This window comes from Saccopteryx leptura, chromosome X (genome assembly GCF_036850995.1).
Source record: "Saccopteryx leptura isolate mSacLep1 chromosome X, mSacLep1_pri_phased_curated, whole genome shotgun sequence".
In the NCBI taxonomy this organism is placed as follows: Eukaryota; Metazoa; Chordata; class Mammalia; order Chiroptera; family Emballonuridae; genus Saccopteryx; species Saccopteryx leptura.
Genome location: NC_089516.1, coordinates 93,324,644 through 93,348,339, shown reverse-complemented (window position 1 = coordinate 93,348,339; position 23,696 = coordinate 93,324,644). Strand labels below are relative to the sequence as shown.

The 23,696-nt window shown below is 35.6% G+C and overlaps 1 non-coding gene across 1 annotated transcript; it reads right to left on the bottom strand.

Annotated features, from left to right (window-relative positions):
- Nucleotides 1–362: 362 nt before the first annotated feature.
- Nucleotides 363–438, bottom strand: TRNAA-CGC (transfer RNA alanine (anticodon CGC)). The gene has a single exon. It is a non-coding gene; the product is annotated as a tRNA-Ala (tRNA).
- Nucleotides 439–23,696: the final 23,258 nt, after the last annotated feature.

Genomic DNA, 23,696 nt, shown 5'->3' with positions numbered 1-23,696 from the left:
AAATGAAATAAGACAATAAATATAAGAGGACTATAAATCTTAAGAATGTATATTTTAATTTTTTTTTTCCCCTGAAGCTGGAAACGGGGAGAGACAGTCAGACAGACTCCCGCATGCGCCCGACCGGGATCCACCCGGCACGCCCACCAGGGGCAACGCTCTGCCCACCAGGGGGCGATGCTCTGCCCCTCCGGGGTGTCGCTCTGCCGCGACCAGAGCCACTCTAGCGCCTGGGGCAGCGGCCAAGGAGCCATCCCCAGCACCCGGGCCATCTTTGCTCCAATGGAGCCTTGCTGTGGGAGGGGAAGAGAGAGACAGAGAGGAAGGAGGGGGGGTTGGAGAAGCAAATGGGCACTTCTATGTGCCCTGGCCGGGAATCGAACCCGGGTCCCCCACACGCGAGGCCGACGCTCTACCGCTGAGCCAACCGGCCAGGGCCTGTATATTTTAATTTTTAACATTTATTTTAAAATTATAGTTTACATATAATATCATATTAGTTTCAAGTGTATGGCCTAGTGATTAGACATTTATATACTTTATAAACTAATGACCATGGTGGTCTAGTACCTATTTAGCACCACATATGGTTACTATAATATTATTGACTACATTCCCTATGCTGTACTTCATGTCCCGAACACAATTTTTTATGTCGACAGTTTGTACTTCTTAATTGCCTTTACCTTTTTACTCATCATGCCACTCCCTCCCATATGGCAAGTATCATTTTGTTTTTCTTTGTACCTATGAATTTGTTTCTGTTCTATTTTGTTTGTTCAATTATTTTGGGTTTTTTTTTATTCAACATATAAATGAAATCATGCAATATTTGTATTTCTCTGTCTGATTTATTTTACTTAGCACAATACCTTCTAGGTCCATCCATGTTGTTGCAAATGGTAAGATCTCATTCTATTTATGATCAAGTAACATTCCATTGTAAATACGTGCCATTTTCTCTTCATCCATTCATCTATTTATGGACACCTAACTTGCTTTCATATTTTTGATATTGTAAACCATGCTGCAATGAATGAACATGTGGGTGCATATATTTTTTGAAACATTGTTTTCAGTTCATCAGATAAATACCCATAAGTGAGATTGCTGGGTCACATGGTAGTTGTATTTTTAATTTTAGGAGGAATCTTCAAACATTTTACCTTATTGGATGCAACATTTTACAATTCCATGAAAAGGGCATGGAGATTTATTTTTCTCCACATCCTCACCAGCACTTTTTGTTTGTTTGTTTGTTTTGAGAGATAAAGAGGCAGCGAGAGAGAAAGAGAGGAACATCAAACTGCATCTGTAAGTAACCTGATTGGGGAATGTAATCGGCAACCTCCGTGCTTCAGAATGACTCTCCAACCAACTGAGCTATCCAGCCAGGGCTTAATTTTTATTGATTTTAGAGAGACAGAGAGTGGAAGGGAGACAGAGGGAGAGGAAAAGGAAGCATTCCTTTGTTGTCCCGCTCAGTTGTGCATTCTTTGATTTGCTTCCCATGTTTGTCCTGACTGGGGATAAAACTCACAACCTCATTGTTCTGGATGGCACTCTTAACCAACTGAACTAACCAGCCAGGGCCAACACTTTTCTGTTTTCTTTTTAATAATAGCCATCCTGATAGGTGTGAGGTGATATCTCATTGTTGATTTATTTTGATTGATTGGTTTTGATTTGCATTTCCCAGATAATTAGAGATGTTGAGCATCTTTTCATGTGTCTGCTGCCATCTCTATGTGCTTTTGAATAAATGTTTATTTATGTCTTCTCATTCTGAAGTGAGATTTTTTTTTAATTTAATTTATTGGAATGACATTGGTTTGTAAAACCATACAGGTTTCAAGTGTACAACTAAAAAAAACAAAACACCTTCTGCACCCAACACTGTGCTTCCTCTACCCCAAGTGAAGTTTTTTCCATCCCCATTTTCCTTCTCATTACCTTACCACCACCTACCTGCCACCTCTTTTCTTTTGGCTATCGCTACACAGTTGTCTGTGTTTATGTCATGTATATATGTTTTATTGGCTAATCCCTTTACCTTCTTTCATTCAGTCCTTCCAAATCCTCTCTCTTCTGACAGCTGTCAGTCTTTTATATGTGCCCATGCCTCAGTTTTTATTTTGTTCATCAGTTTATTTACTTTATTAATTTCCACATATACCTACGATCATGTAGTATTTTTCTTTCTCTGATTGTTTTATTTCACTTAGCATAATAACCTCCAAGTCTTTCCATGCTGTTTGAAATTGAAATGATAAGATTTTTTTCTGTTTATGGCAGCATACTATTCCATGTGTAAGTATACCACAGCGTTTTTATCACTCATCTACTAATAGGTTAAGTTTTTTATGCATTTTGGATATTAACACCTTATCAGATATATCATTTGCAAATATTTTTTCCCATTTAATGAGCTGTCTTTTTTTGAGGTTGATGATTCCCTTTGTGCTGCAAGTTTTTGGTTCTCTGTTGTCCCATGTATTTTAGTTTTAATGTGGTTCTCAGTGATAATTGCTCGGAAATTAAGTTATAACTTTGAAGTGTTCATGGGAGAAGATGAGTTCAGGATTTACTGATTTTATATTGTAATTTTTAAGGAAATCATTACAATCATAATTTTAAAAAGAATGTTAAACCAGAAATAAGATTAACTTATAAATCTATTATATGTTCATATTACGCAAAAAAGAAAGTGTTAAGGTGGAAAGAAGAATAAAAAGGAAACAAACAGAAAATAAGAAAAAGAATGCTACAAGGAAGCACAGCTACATTAGTAGTTAATCTACATTTTAATAATTGAACCTTCTAATTACAAAGAAAAAGATTGTCATAATAAATACGAACCAGTGCTAACTATATGTTGAGTAAAATATGAAAATTATAAACTTGACACAGAGACTAAATATGAATGTTTGGACAAAAATATACCATTTAAACAGTAAGTATAATAAAGTTGGAGCAGCTATTAATATCAGATAAATGGAATTTATGAACAAAATATACTGAGTTAAATAGGGGACTCATAATAAAAGTGTCAATACAACTGGAAGAAGAGTCTTAAATATGAATGCTTTTCATAAGAGAACTTTAAAATACATATAGAAAAAAGTACCATAATTGAGATGAGAAATAGACTATTTAAGAGAAGAATAATAGTATGGTTACCTTGATTTAATTGATATTTTTACAATGATATATCTCAGAGTTGCAGAATATGTTCATTATTTCCATGTACACATGGTTAATTTAAAAAAAATTTTAAAGATTTTATTCATTTTAGAGAGAAGTAAGAGAAAGAGACAGAAAGGGGGGAGGAGATGCAGGAAGCATTCATTCTCATATGTGCCTTGATCGGGCAAGCCCAGGGTTTCGAACCAACAACCTTAGCATTCCAGGTCAGTGCTTTATCCACTGTGCCACCGCAGGTCAGGCTCGCATGGTTAATTTTATAAAGACAGACCATATGCTGGTAATGGCCCATAGTTCATTAAATGTAAAAATATTGAAATCACAAATAGTATGTTTTCATGCCAAGATGGAATTACATTAAAAAGAGATAACAATAAAATAATAAGGTAAATACCAAATATTTGGAAATTAAAAAACACAATATCAAATAATCTCTGTATTAAAGAATGAATCCCAAAAGAAATTAGAAAGTATTTGGAAATGACTGAGAATAATAGAACATATTTAAAAATTGTAAAATGCGCCTGAGCAGGCACAGTGGATAGAGCGTCAGACTGGGATGCGGAGGACCCAGGTTCGAGACCCCGAGGTCACCAGCTTGAGTGTGGGCTCATCTGGTTTGAGCAAAGTTCACCAGCTTGGACTCAAGGTCGCTGGCTCGAGAAAGGGGTTACTCGGTCTGCTGAAGGCCCACGGTCAAGGCACATATGAGAAAGCAATCAATGAACAACTAAGATGTCATAAGGAAAAACTAATGATTGATGCTTCTCATCTGTCTCTTCGTTCCTGTCTGTCTGTCCCTCTCTCTGACTTTCCCTCTGTCTCTGAAAAAAAAAATTGTAAAATGCAACTAGAAAAGTGTTTAGGAGGAATTTTATAGCCTTAAGTGTCTACATTATAAAAACAATGATATTAAAATTATTAAAAACCAAAAATTAAAATTTCCACTTTAAGAGATTAGACAATGAATTATTAAGTAAATCTAAAGGAATATGAAAAAGAAGAGCATACATCAATAAAAAAAAGAAAAAAAACAATTAAAATATCAATGACACCAAAATCTGGTTTATTGAAAAAAACTAATAAATGTATAATTTCTCAACATCATAAGATATTGATTCTACTGTTACTTTCTTTTTCTTTTAGGTGAAAATATGTATAATATTTTCTTTCTACTTGACAATAGTCTTGTGAATTAGTAAATAGATACTGGTTTATAAATAAAATTTATTTTTTTAAAATTATTTTTATTTATTTATTCATTTTAGAGGAGAGAGAGATTGAGAGAGAGAGAGAGAGAGAGAGAGACAGACAAAAGGGGGGGAGGAGCAGGAACCTTCAACTCCCATATGTGCCTTGACCGTGCAAGCCCAGGGTTTTGAACCGGCAATCTCAGCATTCCAGGTCAACTCTTTATCTACTTCGCCACCACAGATCAGGCTATAAATAAAATTTAAATTAAAATATTTCAGAAACATCATACTTGTTGAACTTGATTTGCTTGTATTGAGATAAGTTGTAAGTAAACTATGGTTGTTTTAAATAAAATAAAGGTAATTTAAAATTCTAAGGCTTATATCTTTATATACTGAGAAGATAATTATACTACATTAGATAGGCAAACTAGCCTTGGTTGAAATTAACACAAATATTTATTCAAGTCCTTGAGCTAAGACAGTTTTAGGTGATTATGTTAAAATTGGAGGAAAGTAGTATATATAAAATAATGATTAATATAGCTAAAGGTAGAAAAGTTGCCTAATTTTGCTTGCTGATTTCTTTTTTAAATAGACTCTGACTTGTATAAGTTATGACAATAGAGAGTTGATCTTCAGCATAGACTTAAGTGGTTTATTAAGCAATGAGAGCACGTTTATAGCTGTGAGTTAAATTTTTTGCTTTCTAAAGGAAACACAACTTTTAATTTGGCTTCTCATCTCAAAAGCTAATTTTATAATAAAAACATAACAAAAATCAAGGTCATAATTTAAAAACCAAGTATCTTAATCCCATTTTTAAACAAATGTTTGAGTATTTTACAAATTTATATAGTATATACAAACCCACAATAGGTAACTTGATTCCTATTTTTTTCTGGAGAACTTCTATGCATGGTCTGCATAGGCTACAATTCTTTCAATGAGTCTAGTGAAATTTGATATGAATTTGTCTTCTTTTCCTGTAGCAAAGGTAGGGCTCTTTCATTGCTTCAAGGACATTTTAACAGCATTCAGACTTAGAACCTTTTAATTTAAAAATGAATATCATTATTCAATGTGTGAGAATGACTGAAAATTACTTAACTTTAATGCTATCAAAAGTTAAATCTCCACGGACGCATTGACCTCTATACCTTCCTCTCTTGCCATTCTACCCAATACAGCCTCAGGGAAGTTTCAGTTCGACAGCAGGGGATCCAAGTTTAGGGTATTGATGTTAGTTTTTTTTAATAATAAAAAAGTAATAAAAATGGAAGCATACAAGCAGAACTATTTATGCTAGGGATCATCTGTACTATTGTGTGTTTCTAAATTATGCACAGCTGTTTTAATAAAGAGTTCTATTTTTTTATTAAAAGCATAGTTTAATGGAGATATATGTTAAACTCACGTATAAGAAATGCACATGTCAGAATAATGAAATATATTCTGGGTAAATATTTCAAACTTACAAAGTCTGAAGATATTTACCTAGTAGGAAATAAACATAGTTTCCTCAATCTAATTCTTACAAAACTAGAAAAATAATAGAAAATTTCTTTTTACAATATTCTTTTTTCATTGTTGATGTAATGAACCCTGCCTATCCTAATACTGAATAAGAACAAGTGACAGAAAGAAAAATATAAAAGTATTAGTGGCCTTATATTTTTAGGTCAAAGAACTTTTTCTAGTGTTTGTTTACACTAATAGCATATATATGTATATATTTATAGACATGCATAATTGTGTAATTTATATAAGTACATTAATCTTAATTTGAAAATGATTTGGAAACAATAGCATCAGTGTATCTATATATTTGAGAAATGCTCTGACATATAAAACAATGATCCAATTACTGATGAGAGAACACTATGACCCTAAAAAAGATCATTAATTAAAAGGCAAAAAGCATTTCATAATTTTTAGAAAATTATCTGAGTTTTATTACTAAGCGTCCTCAATGTCATATTGGAAGTAGTTTGTCATTCTCATTTAACTTATCTAGGGACAAGACAAAAAAAAATTCTGGTATTTTAAGGTCATTTTGCAGCATATATACATACAAGCAATCTTGTCTTATGTTTTTTAACTATTAGGAAATGGTGTCATTCTTTAAAAAGTAAAATAATATTCTGAATATTTTATATTATATATCGTAGTTTTTATTTTTAGAAAGAGGAAGGAAGAGAGAGAGCGAGAAAGTCATCGATTTGTGGTTCTACTCATTCATGCTATCATTGGATAATTCCTGTATGTGCTCTGACTGTGGATGGGATCATCAACCTTGGCATGTGGAGACAATGATCTATCCAACTGTAATACCTGGCCAGTGCCTATATTATATGTACTTTAATAACAAACCAATGACATTATATGCCAAATTTATTAGGTGGGAAATTTAAAAGCCTAATTTAGTCATACACAAAATGGGGCAAAAGTAGGTTTATAGTTATTCATATGGAAAAAAATACAACGATAAATAATAGTACAAAAATAAAATGTGTTTTGTGTACACACAATGGTAAACTTATATTTGCCCCACCCTGCATTTTTCTTTCAATGCTGTTTTTTTCTTTCCTCTTCTTCAGATAAAATTTCACTCTTTTAACCATGGCTTTGAATGTCCTTAAATCAATAGGGTAATTTGTTTAAATTTTTAATATATAAAAATTAATAATAAATACATGGTTTCAACTTTCTATAGATAGAATATATATTCACCTACTACACAAGTTCAACATAAGGTTTTTATATTTTTTAAACAATAAGATCAAGAAGCACATTCTTAAAGTATACAAATACTTATTATCTTTTTATCCAGTTTTATTCTGAGAATATTTTGAATAAAGACTATATTCTCCATAATGACAGGAGTTTTATCTGCCTGCACCTTGTCAAATTCTCAGAACTTAGAGAAGTTTCCAAAGCATGTCTGGTACTCAAAGAATATTTGTTTAGTGAGTTGTTTGAAGTAAAAAATGAAAATCAGATACTTACAAATTAAAGGTTTTGTCTATATGATAAAACATTAAGTGGATGGCAGTGAAATAATTTTAGACCCTGCACTGGTTGTACAGATTTAACCAAGAGAATGGGGCCAGAGCAAGAAGACATTATAGCTAGACTAGTGTGGCAAGGGGAAAGAAGTTGAAAATGAGGTTAGAAAGTTGGGCCCTGGCCGGTTGGCTCAGCGGTAGAGCGTCGGCCTAGCGTGCGGAGGACCCGGGTTCGATTCCCGGCCAGGGCACACAGGAGAAGTGCCCATTTGCTTCTCCACCCCTCCGCTGCGCTTTCCTCTCTGTCTCTCTCTTCCCCTCCCGCGGCCGAGGCTCCATTGGAGCAACGATGGCCCGGGCGCTGGGCATGGCTCTGTGGCCTCTGCCTCAGGTGCTAGAGTGGCTCTGGTCGCAACATGGCGACGCCCAGGATGGGCAGAGCATCGCCCCCTGGTAGGCAGAGCGTCGCCCCTGGTGGGCGTGCCGGGTGGATCCCGGTCGGCCGCATGCGGGAGTCTGTCTGACTGTCTCTCCCTGTTTCCAGCTTCAGAAAAATGAAAAAAAAAAAAAAGAAAGTTAAGGAAGAATCCTGACATCTTAAAGGTCACTTTTTAGTACTTTAACTTTTACTCTGGGTAAAATGAGGTGTTTTAAACAAAGAAATCTTATAACAAGATTTATGGTTTGAAAGTATTACTTTGCCTAGTATATTGATGTTAACGTGAACAGCTTCCATGTAAAAACAGAGAGACTAATTAGGAGACGACTGCAGAAATCTAGAAGACAAATGTTAAAAATGATCAATGTACTATAGTATTTCAGGTGAAAGAATGAGTAGACACAATCTTAATATATTTTGAATATAGGCCCTGGCCAGTTGGCTCAGTATAGACTGTTGAACCAGCGTGTGGATATTCTGGGTTCAATTTTTGATCAGAGCACACAGGAAAAGTGACGACCTGCTTCTCCACCAATTCCCACTCTGCCTTCTTTCTCTCTCTCTTCTATTCCCACAGTCATGGCTTGATTGATTCAAACACATCAGCCCTGGGCACTGAGGATGGCTCCGTGGAGCCTCCACGTCAGCCAATAAAAATAGCTCAGTTCTGAGCATGGCCCCAGATAGGCAGATATTTGGCCCTAGATGGGGGTTGCTGGGTGGATTCTGGTTGGGGCACATGCAGGAGTCTCTGTCCATCTCCCCTCCTCTCACTTGAGAAAAAATAAATAAATAAATGAAGCCAGTGGGATTCCTGAAATATTGGCTGTGGGGTGTGGGAGAGCAGTCAGAAATGATTCCAAGGTTATTGACCTGAAAATCTGTAAGAATAGAATTGATATTGACTGAGAAGTGGAAGACTACAAGTAAATAATCTTTAGTAGGAAGAGTTAGAATCTAAGTGTTAGATATGTTGAATTGAACATATTTATTATATGTACAAATGGGCATGCCAAGCAAGAACCCTAAGTTGGAAAAAGTAGTTTTTGTTGAATAAAGAAATGAGATTTTCATCACTGCAATGTTATGATTTAAGAACATAACAGGATAAAATAAAGAAAATTATTTTATAAAAATGAGTGAGTGTCAATAAAGTAAGAAAGAAAGGAGACTACCAAGATTAATGGCATTGATAAAGCAACAGGGACTGCTGCCTAAAATTCATGTAAAGGAATAGAGTTTAATAGGTACATGGCTTTTTTTATATATTATAGTAGGCAAGAAAGCAGTGTGTCATTGCAGAGGCTAGTAGGTGGATAGATCAGGGTAGAAAGATCTGTGGAATTTCCCTTTTGATTGCTTCAATTTTTTCAGTAAAATGGGAACCAAAGTCACAAAAAGACTACTAGAAGCAATAAGCCAATACAGTAAGGTCGCAGAATACAAAATTAACATACAGAAGTCAATAGCCTTTTTTATATGCCAACAATGAAACAATTGAGAATGAACTCAAAAGAATAATCCCCTTCATGATTGCAACAAAAAAAAATAAAATACTTAGGAATAAACATAACAAAGAATGTGAAGGACTTATATAATGAAAACTATAAAACATTGTTAAGGGAAATCAAAAAAGATATAATGAGATGGAAGAATATACCTTGTTCTTGGTTAGGAAGAATAAATATAATCAAGATGGCCATATTACCCAAAGCAATATACAAATTTAATGCAATTCCCATCAAAATTTCAATGACATTTTTTAAAGTAATAGAGCAAAAAATCATCAGATTTATATGAAACTATAAAAAACCCTATATAGCCATAGCAATCCTAAAGAAAAAGAATGAAGCTGGGGGCATTACAATACCTGACTTCAAACTATATTTTAGGGCCATGACAATCAAAACAGCATGGTATTGGCAGAAAAATAGACACTCAGATCAATGGAACAGAATAGAAAGTCCAGAAATAAAACCACATATATATAGTCAAATAATTTTTGATAAAGGGGCCAACAACACACAATAGAGAAAAGAAAGCCTCTTCAATAAATGGTGCTGGGAAAACTGGAAAGCCACATGCAAAAGAATGAAACTGGACTACAGTTTGTCCCCCTGTACTAAAATTAACTCAAAATGAATCAAAGATCTAAACATAAGACCTGAAACATTTAAGTACATAGAAGAAGACATAGGTACTCAACTCATGGACCTGGGTTTTAAAGAGCATTTTATGAATTTGACTCCAAAGACAAGAGAAGTGAAGGCAAAAATTAATGAATGGGACTACATCAGACTAAGAAGTTTTTGCTCAGCAAGAGAAACTGATAACAAAATAAACAGAAAGCCAACTAAATGGGAAATGATATTTTCAAACAACAGCTCAGATAAGGGCCTAATATTCAAAATATACAAAGAACTCATAAAACTCAACAACAAACAAACAAACAATCCAATAAAAAATGGGAAGAGGACATGAACAGACACTTCTCCCAGGAAGAAATACAAATGGCCAACAGATATATGAAAAGATGCTCATCTTCTTTAGCTATTAGAGAAACGCAAAACAAAACTGCAATGAGATACCACCTCACACCTGTTAGATTAGCTATTATCAACAAGACAGGTACTAGCAAATGTTGGAGAGTCTGTGGAGAAAAAGGAACCCTCATACACTGTTGGTGGGAATGTAAAGTAGTACAACCATTATGGAAGAAAGTATGGTGGTTCCTCAAAAAACTGAAAATAGAACTACCTTATGACCCAGCAATCCCTCTACTGGGTATATACCCCCAAAACTCAGAAACATTGATACGTAAAGACACATGCAGCCCCATGTTCATTGCAGCATTGTTCACAGTGGCCAGGACATGGAAACAACCAAAAAGCCATCAATAGATGACTGGATAAAGAAAATGTGGCACATATACACTATGGAATACTACTCAGCCATAAGAAATGATGACATCGGATCATTTACAGCAAAATGGTGGGATCTTGATAACATGATATGAAGTGAAATAAGTAAATCAGAAAAAACCAGGAACTGCATTTTTCCATACGTAGGTGGGACATAAAAGTGAAACTAAGAGACATTGATAAGAGTGTGGTGGTTACGAGGGGAGGGGGGAAAGGGAGAGGGAAAGGGGGAGGGGGAGGGGCACAAAGGAAACTAGATAGAAGGTGACAGAGGACAATCTGACTTTGGGTGATGGGTATGCAACATAATTGAATGACAAGATAACCTGGACTTGTTATCTTTGAATATATGTATCCTGATTTATTGATGTCGCCCCATTAAAAAAATAAAATTATTAAAAAAAAAAAAGTTACAGTGTTGTCAAAGAATTATTGGAAACGAGCTAATTATTGAAGTGAAGAAAGGATATGGTGGTCAACAATAAAGAGCATACAATTAAGATTATTGAGGAGCCTGACCAGGCGGTGGCACAGTGGATAGAGCATCAGACTGGGATGCAGAGGACCCAAGTTCGAGACTCTGAGGTCGCCAGCTTGAGCACAGGCTCATTTAGTTTGAGTAAAAGCCCACCAACTTGAACCTAAGGTCGCTGGCTCCAGCAAGGGTTTACTCGGTCTGCAGAGGGCCCACAGTCAAGGCACGTATGAGAAAGCAATCAATGAACAACTAAGGTGTTGCAATGTGCAATGAAAAACTAATGGTTGATGCTTCTCATCCCTCTCCGTTCCTGTCTGTCTGCCCCTGTCTATCCCTCTCTCTGACTCACTCTCTGTCCCTGTAAAAAATAAATTAATAAATAAATAAAATTTAAAAAATAAAAAAGATTATTGAGGACATTTTAGTTGTTGGTAATTCAAAGTTCTAGGTTAAAATTATAGGCTGTGATAAATCAAGAAGCTGAAAGCCCTCTATATTGGAAAAAAATATCTTCATTTGTAATAAATTTGAAAAAAAATATTGAAATAGTAGTAATCTTGGAGAAAGTAACACTTTCTTGGAGCCAAATATTTGAAAATTATGAGCAACACCTAAAAGATAGGCAGATGATTCCAGCAATAAAAAGTAGTCGGTGATGTAATACGTTAACATGAGAAAAAGAAAGAGGAGAGAAAATAGACTAAAAACTGAAATTAAGAGTAAATAGTTACATTCCTTTAGGCCCAGTAATGAAAAGAGCCTTTGAGAAATGAAAGGCACAACAAAACAAAATGGCAACCATTTTAGTCTCCATGGGATAAAGTAACCTCAGGTTTCTATGAAATAAAAAGATATAACAAAACAAGTTAAGAATATAAGGTTATTTGAAAGTGCTGGACTGGGAGTCCCAAATAGACAAAGTGCTTCTACAGTTAGGGAAGTGTATGGAAAGGTGACACAATCCAGGCCATGCACAATGTTACTGGAGAGGTTGCAAAAGATGTGTGGAGACTGAGAAGTTGGGACGTCTTAGAATTACTTGCACTAACAGAAATAAAGGTCATAATGAGTTTCCAGTTATGGTGGGCTTCAAAGCTGATAATGGTGGACAAACTGTGAATATTGGAAATAGGAAGTGTCTGATTCCTTCAAATCTATCTTTATTCATGATAAGTTAGAAGGCCAGGAGGTAGCCTTCATAAAGATGAGACTATGAAGATCTACTTAAGAAATATTTCTGTCCAATCCCTTGACCATATGATTTCTATCAGAAGCTAAAAAGATTTAATTATCATTCACACATTCAATATTAACCACTTTGCTTTTTTTAGTTTGTTAATAAAATATGGTTAATAAAAGCATGATTTAAATGTTTTTTTCAATTATTTTTTAAGATTTATTTGCCAAAATTATAGAACAGTTATTTCATTAGATTATAAACTATTGTGTTAACTTTTCCACCTACTGAGTATTCTTTACCTCAGATTCTAAACTGTTATTGAAGTCTAGAATATTATATTGTATCTTATATAAATTTATCATGACATGCAAATTTTCCATCTATGTTTTTAATTTAGTATTTTCTTTCCCTGCATCGTTTTAGTGTTTTTTTGAAGAAACAAAATTTATTCCTTTTTGTGAGCTAAAATGAGTTACAGAAAACTTCATACTTGTCAGCAATTTACTTCCTTCTTAAACCTGTAAAAATAAATCATAGAGTTTCTCACTGGATTTTCAATAAGAAACAAGACTGAAACAAAATAAAACATCATCATCAAAAAACATTAAATATTTTATTTAAGCTCCCTAAATGTATTTGAATTACTGAAATTTCAGGAAGCCTGAGAGTTTTTACAAAGTTCCAGAAGCAAAATTTAATATTGTAAATTAAATCATACACAATTTTATTTCCTTTCAATAGAAGAATTGAATAGGTGAGACTAGAATACAAATTTATGTTCCTTAACATTTCAATGTTCTCACACAGCATATCGTACTACTCCAGAAAGAACTGGACATTTGGATTATGTTTGCCAAGAACACATTAGGTAGTAATTTTCAAGAAAAAAAAATACACAGTAAAGTCAAAAGAAAAAAATTCTAAGATCCAGATATTACACAGAATCTTACTGATTTTGAGGATGAAGAATGGATGAAATTAATTTTCTCCAACACTTCCAGGAGGGCAATTATTTTACATGTAAATTTCAATTGTAATTTAAAATTGAAGAGTAGCTTCTAATTTTTTGTGTGATACACACATTACCACAGATCTTTGATAAACCTGTCACCAGGTGCAAGGGCAAGAAAATATTAGTAATTAGTTTTTTAGATCGAAGGGTTCAAGAAATGTATTTGGTTAACCTCATTATTGGCTCTAAAATTAGAAGATAATTATGATATTATAAAGCATAGTTGTTTATACTAACATAAAATTGATGGTAAGGATCTGATATATGAATACTCTTATTTAAAATATATGATGAATTTAGGCATTTTACTATTAACTTTGTAGTCACTGGATATCTTAAACTATGCAAAAATTTAATTTTAGCCTTTTCAACAAAATATTCCAAGTAAGGTTTATATTTACATATCAAGAAAACATGCAAAATTGCTATTTCATGTTTATGGATTGAGTCACCTTAAAGAGCTCTCTATGCTTGGCCACTTATGTTCTAAGCATACAAAAATTTATATTTTCAAGAAGGCATCAATGTATCAACATAAATTTGGATTAGATTTGGTACCATGTTTCCCTTTAGAAAATTCAATTCTTTCATATTCTGAAATTTGTTGTTATAACTATATATGTTATTCTCTTATTTCAGAATATACAAATTTGCATTTATGTTTCATTTTTTATTTCTAATGTGGTGTACTGGAATTTTTCCCATTTACTTCCTCATGATTAAACTAACCAAGAGTGGTTTAACATGTAAACATATATTCTGTAAATCACAACTATAGGTTATTTTTGCTGACTTTAGCTGATTTTTTACAATTATGCAGTATAGCCTTACCAGGTGGTGGTGCAGTGGATAATGTGTCAGACTGGGATGCTGAAGACACAGGTTTGAAATCCCGAAGTCGCTGGGTTGAACTTGGGCCCATCCAGTTTGAACACTGGCTCACCAGATTGAGTACAGGGTCACCGGCTTGAGCATGGGATCATAAACATGACCCCAGGGTCTCTGGTTTGAGCCCAAAGGTTTCTGGCTTGAGCCCATGATCGCTGGTTTAAGCAAGGGATCACTCGCTCTCCTGTCTGTCTGTCCCTGTCTGTTTCTCCATATCTCTCTCTCTCTCTCTCTCTCTCTCTCTCTCTCTCTCTGTGTGTGTGTGTGTGTGTATATATATATATATATAAACAAACAAATAAATAGATAAATAAATAAAATTATGCAGCATATATTTATTTAGATTACATACCAGTTTAATTGCATTTATTTATTTTTTAATTTTTGTGACAGGGACAGAGAGAGGAACAGATAGCGACAGGAAGGGAGAGAGATGAGAAGCATCAATTCTTTTTTGCAGCATGTTGGGCAGAGAAAATATATTATGCTCACTTTGTTAAAGATGGTGCTGCCCACGTGGAAGCCCGTTGCCCAGGTGATTGCTTGGGATGGACGTGATTGTATTAATGTGTGTTGGGGGTGGGCTGTGGGCAGGCAGGATCCTTGTAGCCTCGGCCTTGGTTTTGGGACTAAGCCTTTCCCACCCTTTTTGATGTAGGGTGGTTCACTCTCATGTGGAATCCCATTATGCCTCAGATAAGTTACTTTGTATCAGAGACTTCCTTGTTTGTATATTGGATTAAAGGTTTTGATTTCTACAATATAAAGTGGGGCAGACCAGGAGCTTGTGCTCTTGGTCCCTGAGATTAACATTAGAGCAGAAAGCAGAGAAAGGCCACGTGGAGGAGGCCAGCAGAAGCAGCCAAGATGGTAGAGTGCTGAGGAAGAAGCCAGTTTGTGCAGAGTTTGTGCAGAGAGAAGGAGATGGGGAACAGAGGTAAATAAGGCTGGTGAGGTAGAAACCTTTGATTCTAGGAAAACTCGGATAAGTCAGTAGCTTTGTAAACACTGAATGAGTGGGTTTTGGAGCCCAGTGTGTGTTTCTACTTGCCCACCGGGTGCAAGCTAAGATTAAAGCTAATGGCCCACCAGTTCTTGGCTCTGTTGTTTCATTACCGACTGTCCGAATCCAATGCAAACCTGCATGGGGCAGGCTGCTGTGATGGTGGCCCTGGCTACTGGCTTTACACAGCACCTTAGTTGTTCAGTGATTGCTTTCTCATATGTGTCTTGACCTGGGGGCTACAGCAGACTGAGTGACCCCTTGCTCAAGGCATGGACCTTGGGCTCAGGCTGGTGAGCCTTGCTCAAACCAGATGAGCTAGCACTCAAGCTGGCGACCTCAGGGTTTCAAACCTGGGTCCTCCGCATCCCAGTTCATTGTTCTGTCTACTGTTCCACTGGCTGGTCAGGCTAAATGAATTTATCGAAGAGACACTGATTAATAAAATTTCAGGTGTATAAATCTTTAATACATTATCTGTATATGCTATTTGTGTGTTCATTACCCAAAGTTAAGTCTTCATCCATTATCATTAAGCTTCCTCCTTTACCCTTTTCTATCTTTCCCATCACACTTTCTTTCTTGTAATAACGATACTGTTGTCTGTTGTATCTGTTGTCTATGAACTTTTTTCTTTGTTTAATCTCTTCACTTTTTTTTACCCATTCTCCCAAACTCCATCTGCTCTGACAGACATAAGTCTATTATCCATATATATGAGTCTGTTTCTTTTTTGTTGTTAGTTTATTCTGTTTATTAGTTTCAACATATATGTGAAATCACATGGTATTTGTCTTTCTTTGACTGGCTTATTTCACTTAGCATAATACTCTTCAGGTCCATCCATGATGTTGCAAAAGGTAAGATTTTCTTTTTTGATGGCCAAGTAATATTCCACTGTTTAAATATACAATACCTTTTATAATCAACTCATCTAATGATGGGAACATAGGCTGATTCCAGATCTTGTCTATTGTAAATAACGCTGCAGGCCCTGGCTGGTTGGCTCAGCAGTAGAGCATCAGCCTGGCATATGGAAGTCCAGGGTTCAATTCCAAGTCAAAGCACACAGGAGAAATGACCATCTGCTTCTCCACCCCTCCCCTCCCCCTTTTCTCTCTTTCTCTCTTTTCCCCTCCATCAGCCATGGCTTCATTGGAGCAAGTTTGCCTTAGGTGCTGAGGATGGTTCCACGGCCAGCCTCAAATGTTAAAATAGCTTGATTGCCAAGCTATAGAGCAATGTCCCCAGATGGGCAGAGCATCTCCCAAAGTGGATTTGCTGGGTGGATTCTTGTAGTTGAAAATGCAGGTGTCCATCTCTCTGCCTCCCTGCTTCTCACTTAAGAAAAATAAATAAATAAATAAATAAATAAATAAATAAATAAATAAATAAATAAATAAAGTTGCAATGAACATATATATATATATATTTTTTTGTATTTTTCTGAAGCTGGAAATGGGGAGGACAGACTCCCTCATACGCCTGACCGGGATCCACCTGGCATACCCACCAGGGGGCAATGCTCTGCCCGTCCGGGGTGTCGCTCTGTCATGACCAGAGCCACTCTAGCACCTGGGGCAGAGGCCAAGGAGCCATCCCCAGTGCCCGGGCCATCTTTTGCTCCAATGGAGGCTCGGCTGTGGGAGAAGAAGAGAGAGACAGAGAGAAAGGAGAGGGGGAGGGGTTGAGAAGCAGATGGGCACCTCTCCTGTGTGCCCTGGCCGGGAATCGAACCTGGGACTTCCGCATGCCAGTCCGATGCTCTACCACTGAGCCAACCGGCCAGGGACGAACATATATTCTTTTGAATAAGTTTCTTCAGATAAACTTCCAGAAGTGAAATTGCTGACTCATAATTTTTTTTAGGTAACCCCATCGTGCTTTCCATAGTGTCTTCACCAATCTGCATTCCTACCAACAGTGCACAGGATTCCTTTTTCCCAATGCCCTTGCAAACACTTGCTGTTGTTGATTTATTAATGATAGCCATTCTGACAGGTGTGAGGTGACAGTTTATTGTGGTTTTAATTTGCTTTTCTCTAATGATTAGTGACACTAAACAGTTTTTCATATGTCTATTGGCCATGCATCATTCCTCTTTGTAGAAGTGTCTTTTTGGGTCCTTTGCCCATTTCTTAATTGGACTTTTTAATTTTTTGATGATGAGTTTTATAAATTTCTTATAAATTTTGCATATTAAGCCCTTAACAAAAGTATCGGCAAATATGTTCTTCAATCCAGTGGGTTATCTTTTCATTTCATTGATGGTTTCCTTTGTTTTGCAAAACTTTTAGTTTGATAAGTCCCATTTACTTTTTCTTTTGTTTCCCTTGTCTGAGAAGATGTATCAGAAAAAGTATTACAACAAAAAATGTTTGCGATTTTTCTGCTTATATTTTCTTCTAGAATTTTTATAGTTTTGAGTCTAACATTTAAGTCTTTATTCCATTTAGAGTTTATTTTTGTGTGTGGTTATAACATGGTGGTTGATTTTCTTTATTCTTTTATTTTTCTCTTTTTTTTTTTTTTGCACATATCTTTCCAATTTTCCCATCATGTATTAAATAGACTATTTTTACCTCATTGTATGTTTTTGCATCATTTGTCAAACATTAATTGACTATAAGTGCATGGGTTTATTTCTAGGCTGTCTATTCTATTCCATTGATTTATATGTCTGTTTTAATGCCATTACCATGCTGTTTTGGTAACTTTGGCCTTGTAGTATAGTTTGATGTCAGGTAGTTTGATTGCTCCAACTTCTGTTCCTGTTTCTCAAGATCACTGTCACCATTCGGGGTCTTTTGTGGTTCTGTATAAATTTTTGGAATATTTGTTCTAGTTCTGTGAAATAAACCATTGGTATTTTAACAGGAATTGCGTTGAATCTATAGAGTGCTTTGGGTAGTATGGATATTTTACTGATGTTAATATTTTGTATATGTGAACACAATATATGCTTCCACTTGTTTGTATCTGCTTCAATGTCTTTCTTCAGTGTTTTCCAAGTACAAGCCTTTTTTATTAATTTTAATGGGGTGACATTGATAAATCAGGGTATATATGTTCAGAGAACACATCTCTAGGTTATTTTGACATTTGATTATGCTGCATTCCCATCACCCAAAGTCCAATTGTCTTCCGTCACCTTCTAACTGGTTTTCTTTGTGCTCCTCCCCTCCCTCAACCCCTCCCTCAACCCCTCTTTTTTTTCTCAGTTGTTCACTACTTTCTCATATGAACCTTGACCAGGGGGCTCAATTCAAGCCAATGATCCTTTGCTCAAACCAGCAACCTTGGGCTCAATATAGCTACCTTGAGATCAGGTTGATCAGCTACACTTTATCTAGTGACCCTGCACTGAAGCTGGCAACCTTAGGGCTTAGTATCAGTTATGTCCATCTGATCTAGTGTGTCACTTTAGGCTTCTATTTCCTTGTTAATATTCTGTCTGGGAGACATAGTCATTGATGTTGAGTGTTAAAAATTTGCTACAATTACTGTTGATCACTTTATGGTGATCAAAATTTGTTTTACATATTTTGGTGCTCTTCCGTTGGGTAAATAAATGTTTTTACGGGTTAGATCCCCTTGTTGGATTGCTGTTTTTGTCATTGTCTAATGTTCTTCTATGTCTTTTACTATAGCTTTTGGCTTAAAGTCTATTTTGTCAGATATAAGTATTGCTACCCCAGCTTTTTATTTTCCTTTTCCATTTGCATGAAATACCTTTTTCCATCTATTTTTAGCAGGCTTGCACCTTTCATTCTACCCTGGGTCTCTTGTAAACATATATATATATATATATATATATATATATATATATATATATATATATATATATATATATCTTCCTTTCTTATCTATTCACCCATCCTATTTTTTGATTGGTACATTTAAGCCATTTAGATTTAAAGTGATTATTTATAGTTACATATTTATTGCCATTTTATTCTTTCAAATTGCGCTCCTTTAATTTTTCTTATTTCTCCTCTTTCCCCTCCTCCTTCTCATCTTCTTCTTATTATTATAAAAGCAGACCTTTTCACATTTGTTAGAATATTTTTTGATAATAACAAAGTCCTTGAGCTTTTTCTTATCTTGCAAGTTCTTTATTTCTCCTTCAATTTTATATGATAACCTTGCTGGGTTAATGAGTTATGTTTGTAAGTCCTTGTTTTTCATCAGTTTGAATATTTCATGCCATTCTCTCTGGCCTGAAATATTTCTGTTGAGAAATCAATTGGCACTTTTATGGGAGCTCTCCTGTAGGTAACTAACAACTTTTCTCTTGTTTCTTTTAAGAATTTATCTTTGTCTTCAACAGTTGTGATTTTAATTAGGATGTGTCTTGATGTGGGCCTCTTTGTGTCCATCTTGTTTGCAATTCTCTGCATTACCTGAACTTGTGTGTCTTCTTTTTTACCAGTTCAGTGAAGTTTTTTGGTCATTATTTCTGCAAATAGGTTCTGTATACCTTGCTCTCTCTTTTCTCCTGAAACCCTTGTGATGCAGGTGTTGTTATGATCGTCTCGTTCCAAACGTCCCTCTAAGAATCTTTATTCTTTTTCATTCTTTTTTCTTTTTATTGCTCTGGTTGGTTGTTTTTTATACCTTATTTTCCAAATAGCATATTCAGACCTCAGCTTTATCCAACCTACTCTTTATTCCTTCCAGTGTATTCTGGATATCAGATATTGTGTTCTTCATTTCTAAGTGGTCCTTTCCTATGATGTCTATGTCCTATTTTATGCTGCTGTAGTTCTCACTAGGTTCCTTGTAGTTCTCACTGAGTTTCTTGGACATACTTATAACAATTTTTGGAACTCTATATTTGATAAATTGCTTGTGTTCATTTCATTTAGTTTTTTTTTTTGTGGCGGGGGTGGGAATAATTCTCCTGGTCTTTTCTTTGAAGACTGTTTCTTTGTTTCCTCATTTTGGTTGCCTCTTTGTTTTTGTTTGTATGTATTAGATACCATGAGTCCCAGTATTTGTGAGATGGAGTTATGTAGTAGGTGTCCCGTGGGATCCAATTGTGCTGTTTTCTTGACCACTTGATCTAGATATTCCAGGAATGTCTCTTGCATGTGTCATGTGGACCTTCTTGTTGTAAATGAGTCTTGATTGCTATTGGTCCATTTGTATGTGGGATCAACCTTCAGGCTAGTTGACTATGAGGCACAAACCCCATTATGTTGTGGGAGCTGCTGTTCAGGTTCTGTTCTCATAAAGTATAAATCATCCCAGGAGGGTTTATTTTCTGCCAACATTATTGTTTGGATATGCTGCTTGTGAAGCTAAACATTTCCTGCTTTGATGTCTGAATCCAGCCACTGAGTGCATTGGTTCTTGATCTCTTGGGAGTGAGTCTGTTGCAGGCCAATATCAGACACTGTCTGTGCCTGGCCTTAAGCTCCAGTTTGGAGATAAAAGCAAAACACAGTTTGTGGCTGCCTTTGCTGGGTTTTCGTGCATTGGAAGGACCAAGCTGCCCACCAAGGCCAATTTTCATTAACACTGGGCCTGGAGATAGTTTAGCAAAAGTATCAAGGCACCCTGAGATCTGCCACCAGATATCTCCTTCTGTTGTCTGGCTTTTAGGCTCAGTTATTAAAAGAATTGCTGGTAGAGTTGGGAGGATGGGTCTAGTGTATTTCTTGTGAGGGGGAGAGGCTAATAGGCTTCAGGGTAGGTGGTGGGTGTGGTCCTAACCTCAGAGCCTGAAAACTCAGTCCATCCTGGATTTTGTCTCAACTTTAACAGGATGGATTCATTAGGAGTTGGGTGGGGAGGGCCTCTGGAACCTGATGGTGAGTTTACCAGAAGCTGGGAGTGTGATTCTATCAAATCTCCTATGAAAGAAAAGTACCAGTCAGATACACAAGAAATTGGAGGTAATAGCCCCTGTCTCAAAGCCAGACAACTAAGTCATTGATACCCCCCTTAATCTTCCCAGTCCTTTAAACTTTGGCCAAAGCAGCTGACTCTCTAGCAGGGTCTAATCACCACAAGGTGGGCAAGAGGGAGTCCAGAGAGTGGGGCAATTGTTTTCTCCCAAGCAGATATGGAATGGAAGGAGTATTCAACACAAGAGGGATGGTATCTGTGTATTTGAGAATGAGTTATCACATGGATCCTGGCAGCTGTCCTTTCAATTTATCTCCCCAGAGCTACAAACCCCAGATTCCTTTCATCCAACTCTAGCCCACTCCATTCTCTATCTGTTGTAGCCCAGGGTGAATGACTGTGAAGTAAATTGTGAAATTTACTTTTAAGAATATGCCTGCATCTCTGTGGACTCCCATCTGTTTCTGGAAAACAGAAATCTGACTGCTTTTCACATGCAGATGTTTTGAGGATGCTTCTTCCAGAGGTGAGGACCTATCTTGGGAGTAAGGCCCCACACTTCTCATGGAGAACACCCACAGGTGAGAAATTTCTGGAACCTCAGTTGCCACCCATAATAGTGTATCTGCTCTTCCTACCAGTCTTGATGTGGCTTCTTCAATAAATCTTTGGTTACAAGATTTCTCTTCAGCTAGTCTTCAATTAGGTATTCAGGATTGTTTTATAACATAGTTATAGTTCCAGTTTGGTCCTGGGAGGAGGTGAGTGTAACGTCTACCTACTCTGACACCATCTTTAGATCTCCCCACCAAGGCTGTAGTATACACAAGGCACACTTGGTAGCACATAGGGTGGTCTGATTGAGAGTCTTCTGAACTTTTAAGAACCTTATACCAGAGAATTCATTGCAAAAATAAATTAGCCTCTTTTTGTTCAAGCACCATAGCAATTTAATCATTTTCCAGAACTTGAAAGATTAAATGAATCTTTATTTTATTATAAATGTTAAACAGTTCTGAATGGATTTAAACCAAATAGAGATAAAAAGATGAATAAAATAAATGAGAACTATATTAATATATTGACCTTGCTTGTTTCCACACTTGCACATAAGAATGTTTAGATTAGTTTGAATTAAGGCAAAACACCTGCATATTTTTATGTGTTCAACTATCTACTTTTTCCTAAATGATGTACCTCAGTACAGGAAAGACATAAAAGGACAGAGAGGAGAGTTGCTTAATTTTTCAAGAGCTAAAATGGTGTTTTTCTTGAGAGTACAATTACAGCAAAGTTGGAACAAAAGGTGAGACCAGCATACAAATATATATATATATATATATATATATATATATATATATATATATATATATATATATATATATTTGGCTAAAAATTTAACAGGTGGAGAAATTCCAATTAAGCATCAGCATATTTCCAAATATTTGATGTACATTAGCTACTTAGAACAGTGATTGAGTCTCTCGTATACCCACATTTCTTGGCATCATTAGATACTAGGAACTGTTTATCACAATATATTTACTCTAAGAAAATAAATTTTCTTTGATTGTAGTGCTTTCATTTTTTATGTAATTTTGTTTCATGGCCCTATTTGAAGCCACCCATGTCAAAGTAAGAGGAGGAGGGAGAGGAGGGGGTAGCGGGAGGAGGAAAGCTACAAAGCTCTCATTCTTATTTTTTTCTCCTACCATTACCCATTATGACTGTATTCTCTTGTCTTTGTATAGGGGGAAAGATCTGGACTCAGAATATTGTTGCCAAGTAAAAAAAAAAACATTAAAGTTTGTGATTGTGAACTGCATGCTTACTCCCCATTTGATCATTCATATCAAGTGACTTGCAAGATCTGTAAACTTGTTTTCAAAAGACCGAAATAGCAAAATACTTTTAAAACAACACCAAATAATAAAAGGCAATATTAAAGTAAATAGGTCTGAATATTAATTTAGTGTACTAACTAAATATTAAAAAAATAATAATTTAAAGACTTGAATAAGGAAACTAAAGTTATAATAATTAAAATCCATCTTCCTCAGTCAATCATCTATAAACTTTTTGATGTTCTCTTTAATTAGTTTTATTTGCTGCCATATTTCATTAAGCTAGAAATCCTGAGTGGGTACCTTGCTAGGTATTAGCTGATTAATACACAGTGCTTGTATATTATATGCTAATTTCCATTTGTGGAAAGTTAATTATCAGTTCTAATCATCTGTTTGATAACTCTGACTCCATGAAAATACTCATTTTGAAGTGGAATTTAAATAAATATGGATGAATTTTCCTAAAAGAAACTTTGTCTCATTTTGAGTTTGTAAGTTTTTATTCTCTCCAGGTATAAACTAATCACATTCCATGAACATAAAAATGTGACAGTAAATTAAAGATCTCCTTGATTATAGAGTTTAATTTTGAGTATTAAGGATTATTTAAATGTTAATATATTATGTTTTTTTTTAATTTTGGAGAAAATTAATCCAAGGGGCTCTTTGT